Source organism: Berghia stephanieae, chromosome 3 (genome assembly GCF_034508935.2).
Source record: "Berghia stephanieae isolate SIO BIC M18660-M18661 chromosome 3, UCSD_Bste_1.3, whole genome shotgun sequence".
In the NCBI taxonomy this organism is placed as follows: Eukaryota; Metazoa; Mollusca; class Gastropoda; order Nudibranchia; family Aeolidiidae; genus Berghia; species Berghia stephanieae.
The window spans coordinates 106,851,812-106,857,811 of record NC_088362.1 but is presented as its reverse complement, the minus strand read 5'-3'; positions in this window follow the sequence as shown (position 1 = coordinate 106,857,811).

The window sequence follows — 6,000 nt, the reverse complement described above, 5'->3', positions numbered from 1 at the left end:
TCAATATTGGTCAAAAACGGTATTATAACACTCCTATGTACAATTTCCTATAAAAATATTCAATATTGGTCAAAAACGGTATTATAACACTCCTATGTACAATTTCCTATAAAAATATTCAATATTGGTTTTAAAAAAACAAAAGCAAAAACGGTATTATAACACGCCATTTGTACAATTTCCTATAAAACATCGTAAAAGTCAGTAAATATGAGAAAAGTAAAAATAATATTTAAGAAAGTCAAGATACGAAGTAGATTTGAGTTTAATTCAAAGTGTCAATAAAACAAAAACAAAATCCCATTGTTGTATTCTGACCAGCATTAGTTTATAAGGGACATACGCAATAACATCACTGCCGTACCCCCAAAAATTCATGTATTTAGAATTTTGGCCAGAAAATACGCCCCTTAAATATCGATTAAATAATATGACCCCCATCTTGGCTATAAAAAAAAACCCACAAAAAACTCTTGAACCTGGGACTTCCCGAAGAATTATCATCTAAATTAGGAGGCCTGAAAAGAGTCGTTGACCTCAAAATAAGTATTAAATTACATAGCACGTTGATTGAATTCCTCCTTGAACCGGAGACTGTTGGTTCTAGTTTCGTTAACTACATATTATTATTATTATTATTTATTATTATTATTATTATTATTATTATTATTATTATTATTATTATTATTATTATTATTATTATTATTGTTTTTTTTATATTATTACTATTATTATTATTATTATTATTATTATTATTATTTTTATTATTACTATTATTATTATTATTATTATTATTATTATTATTATTATTATTATTATTATTATTATCATTATTATTATTATTCAAATTCAACATTTAAAAACAAAAAGTATTGTTCATTTATTTTTTAGAAGTCTTGTTTTGTTTTTGTTTTTTTGTTTTTTGTTTTTTATTTTTATGATTTTTTGAAAATGGTGAAAGCCAGACTCAATGACAGTGGATATACGATTAGTTGTTAGTATCAATGGTGGTATTCAGTGGTATTGAATTGACCAGAAAGAATTTATATCGATTGTAATGTATGCATTATTCTAACGAACCCAATGCTCTCTAGATTGCTATGTTCCAACCGCATCTTAAACTGTACATCGAGCTTATTCTGGCATGAAATCGTGTTGAATCTCAGTCGAATTGCAGCCGAATACGTTACTATGACAACGTAAGGACACGTTAATAAACAAATCGCTCAAGTTGCCATAACAACAGATTCGGAATACGAAAATGCCATAGCCGATTAGCATTAAATCCTGTTTTCTTGGCGTTGCTATGAAAAATGTCGTTCATAGTATCAGAATAATAAAATATACTCAAGAAAGAGTGGGGAATGCTGGCTAATTTTGTACACGACGAAAGAATAAAATAATGGGTTTGAATGGAGAAAAAATACCAAAAGATAAACATAAAATAGTATCTACATATCCAAGATATATATGTTATGGCAAGAAGGCTGAATGGTATGCGGACATTTTACGACAATAATAATAATAATAATAATAATAATAATAATAATAATAATAATAATAATAATAATAATAATAATAATAATAATAATAATAATAATGATTATGATAATAATAATAATAATAATAATAATAATAATAATAATAATAATAATAATAATAATAATAATAATAATAATAATAATAATAATAAGACATCAAGAAGAAATTTGAAACTGACAGACAACATGGATGGGCATCCTTATCTCGTCATCACTATCATCTTCATCATCAGGAAAATAGTAATAAAATACGAAAAAAAAAAATAATTTAAAAGCAAAACAAACAAAAAAAAAAAAAACTTCCAAAAAAACGAGACGTAAACAAAGAGTTTTTTGAAATGCGAGAAAACGCTTATATTATCCGATAGATTAAGATATCACCAATGTCATATCTTCAATACACGTACAAGAGTTCCCGAATGATAATGATAACGATGAAGACAGGGACGATTATTATAATGTTATTCCACAAACTCAAGAGTCTTTTGCTCTTGGTTCGAAACCTAACTCTGACACTTACAAAAATTCTTATGACTTCAGAACTCTGTCCCACATTATAGTTATAGGTGTCTATCTCTAGTCATATAGCATAGAGGGAATTTACAACAAAAACACCTTGTCATGTTAGAAAGAACGATTACCTAAAATCTTAAACTTTATAGGTCAAAAGACGAATAATATACCTTGCTGCTGCTGCTGCTGCTACTACTACTACTACTACTACTACTACTACTACTGCTACTACTACTATTACTACTACTACTGCTACTACTACTACTGCTACTACTGCTACAACTACTACTACTACTACTACTACTACTATATATTTTTTTTTTTTTAAATTTATTTTTATTTATTTTTTTTTTATTTTTTTTAAATTTTTTTTTTTACTTATCTTTTTATTTTTTAAAAATTTATTTATTTATTTATTTATTTTTTAATTAATTTTTTTTTTAATAATTATTATTTTTCACTTTTAAAAAATAATATTTCAACCACAAATAATCACATTCAAAATGAAATGACAATACCAGTAGATTTTAATTATTCCAAACGTAATCAAAAATGAATCACGAAAGAGAATACAACTAAAAAATAAAGCGACGAGACATAATGCGACAACACCTTGACAATACAAGTCCATTTCGTTCACTCGAAAAATTAAAGATTTGCTTTAATCCATCAACGGCGAGATTAATATTTCTGTTACATGACTGGTTTTCAGTAGTATGTAGTAACCTTAATGTTTTAATCGAGAAGCAACAACAGCGATACGACTCGAGTTTCATTCAGAGCTCAAATTGCATTTCACTGCTGTCTTGATGATTAGAATGATTGTGCCGGTGGTGGTAGTGGTTGGAATAGTGGTAGCGGTGGTGGTGGTGGTGGAGGAGGATGTAATTATGGTAGTGGTTTTGGTGGTGCTGTTGGTTAGAATGATAGTTGTGGAGACGATGACGGAAATTTTATGATGATGTTGTTATTGTTTTTATTGCTATTGTAGTACTTGTTGTTAATATTGTTGTTGTTGTTGTTAATGATGATGATGATGATGATTATGATGACAACGACGATGTCGTCGACAATGATGGTTACCATACGATATTACAAAGTTTATTCAATCTTAGGCTTTCGACAATAAATCATAGAATTTGATGACCACATACATGAAAGTGGAAAAAAAATGGTAAATGGAACCAAACAATAAACTGATACCATTAATAACCACAAAAAAATACAACAATAGTAATACCACCAATACGTACAATAATAATAATAATAATAATAATAATAATAATAATAATAATAATATAATAATAATAATAATAATAATAATAATAATAATAATAATAATAATAATAATAATAATAATAACAATAATAACAATAATAATAATGATGACAATAATAATAATAATAATGATAATAATAATAATAATAATAATAATAATAATAATAATAATAATAATAATAATGATAATAATAATAATAATAATAATAATAATAATAATAATAATAATAATAATAATAATAATAAAATAATAATAATGATAATGATAATAATAATAACAATAATAATATTACCATCATCATTACTACCACCACCATCATTACTACTACCACCACCGCTACCACTATCACTACCACCATCACATCATTATTACGTTTCCAATCATTTGTTCTCGTTTTTAAAAAATTGATATCTATCAAAAGAGACGAAATTCCGGTCATTTTTTTAAAGGGTAGTTAAAATATCTACGATTTTATTAGCCCTGAAAACTACGATTTTTATTTTCCTATTTCAAGTAGGCAGGTCTGCTATGACAAATATCAGTTCCATAGTCAAAATAAGACAAACAAAAACAAAGTTTATTTAATCTTAGGCTTTCGCCAATACTTCATACAATACAATTAAGACAAAATAATGTTACCAATTTCTCCTCATGCATTCGTTAGACTATAACGACCGTGTTATCTTTACTCCTTACCCAACCAACCCCGAGCTTCCCGCCTCTTCATCGCGAACTATCTTATGTATGTATTAGCTTCAGGACGGGCAAGTACGGAATCTGCCCACCCTTCCGTATTTCCTCTATAACTTAGTTAGAATTCAACTCTCTCCTTTCTCAGAAGAGTATTTCTCGTATACTAATTCAATTGTTGAGAAAACCAAAATGGTAGTTGTATTTTATATATTTATTTAGTCGTGACTTTTGAATAAAAGTGTTTTGTTTTATTAGACGGAATACAATAGAAAATGACATTGTTTTGCAAAATTATTTTGTCTGGCAATAAAAATACAGCGGTAATTACTTTAAGAATTAAAAAAAAAAAAACTAACAAATTAATTTGTTAAAAAACAAAACAAAAAAAACAACCCCAAAACAACAACAACAACAAAAAACAAATAAGAAAACAATTTAAATAAATGAGTTTTGAGAAGCACTAAAGAAAACGAGAAAAAAAGAAAAGTTTAAATGGATAAACAAATATATAAAAACAACACAAATTAATACTAAATTGATATAAAATTAGTAAATTAATAAATTTAATTCAATACTGGAACATTCCCAAAGTCATTACATCAATGGTACCAGCACAAGTAAGGCAATAAATAAGAAAAAGTTCGTTTGCCAAAATCTCTATTTAGTTTTCACTGGTTAATAAGGTGGGCTCATTTGAATTAGCCCGACCTAGAACTAGAGAGGCCAGACAGCAAAAATCGGAGTTAGTTCACCGTCAGGCGACGTGACGATGAGATGACGATGTGGGCGGAGTGGAGTGGTTGGGTGGTGGGGGGGGGGGGGGATAAAAAAGAACAGGAGCGTATCCTGGTTTATGCATTACATGATGCATGGTGATTCGCAATCTATCAAAAATACACACAAATTGATTTCAGTACGAAGTATCAAGTTTAAGTAGTAACTTTTGAAATTATCTAATTTAAATTTGATTATTTCTGACCTGATAATACAGCATATAACTTGAAAAAACAGGCTGGTATTTGCCCACCCTGCCCATTATTACCAGCCGTCCCTGCTACTACTACTACTACTACTACTACTACTACTACTACTACTACTACTACTACTACCACTACTATTACTACCATTACTATTACGACTACTACTACTACTACTACTACTACTACTACTACTACTACTACTACTACTACTACTACTACTACTACTACTACTTCGCGAAGTCCTAGTTTTGAGAGTGTTTGCCATGATGTGGGTTATATTAATCGATCGATATTTGAAGGACTAGTTGTGTGGCTAACATTTTTTAAATAACTGGGATTTTTAAAAAATCTTTTCTTTGTACTGTTTGATTGTTTTGTCGTTGTTTTCAAGAGGATGGCAGTATAGCAAGATGCTCAATCAACACCTGAGTCGAGCGGGTCACCGAGTTTTAAAGAGCACAACAAGGGGGCGATTCAGGTCACTGACCACGACGAGCATCGTCAGACTTTCGTGAGCCAACGCCGCCATATTAAATTGGAATGACAGTGAGGGAAATTATACAATTTCATACATCTATGATTTTGTTTTAAAGTGTCAATTTTTCCCAATTAAACAAATCCCGTTAAAATGGGCAGTCAGTTAGAACAGTTATTGTTGCCCATAGATGATAGAGAATATGTCCTATTTCCTATTTCAGGCAGATAGAAATTGAGGACAATTTATTGACATTCCTCAAGGCCAACTTGACTCATTGGTCACGTCGTGGCCTAGTGATTAGGTGTTTAGGGGGAATACCCATTAGTCTTTGGTTTGAGTCTTCATTTCAATAGGAGAAAATATTATTATATATTTAACACGAGCAGAAAAGCGGAATTACTTATTAACGGATTGCTTGCGCAGTAAGCTATTGGCATTTTAAATGGTTGGCGTTTTTCTGTTTTAACGCCTGTAAGCACAGACTGCCTCAATCCTTTTTTTTTTTTTCCTTTTTGT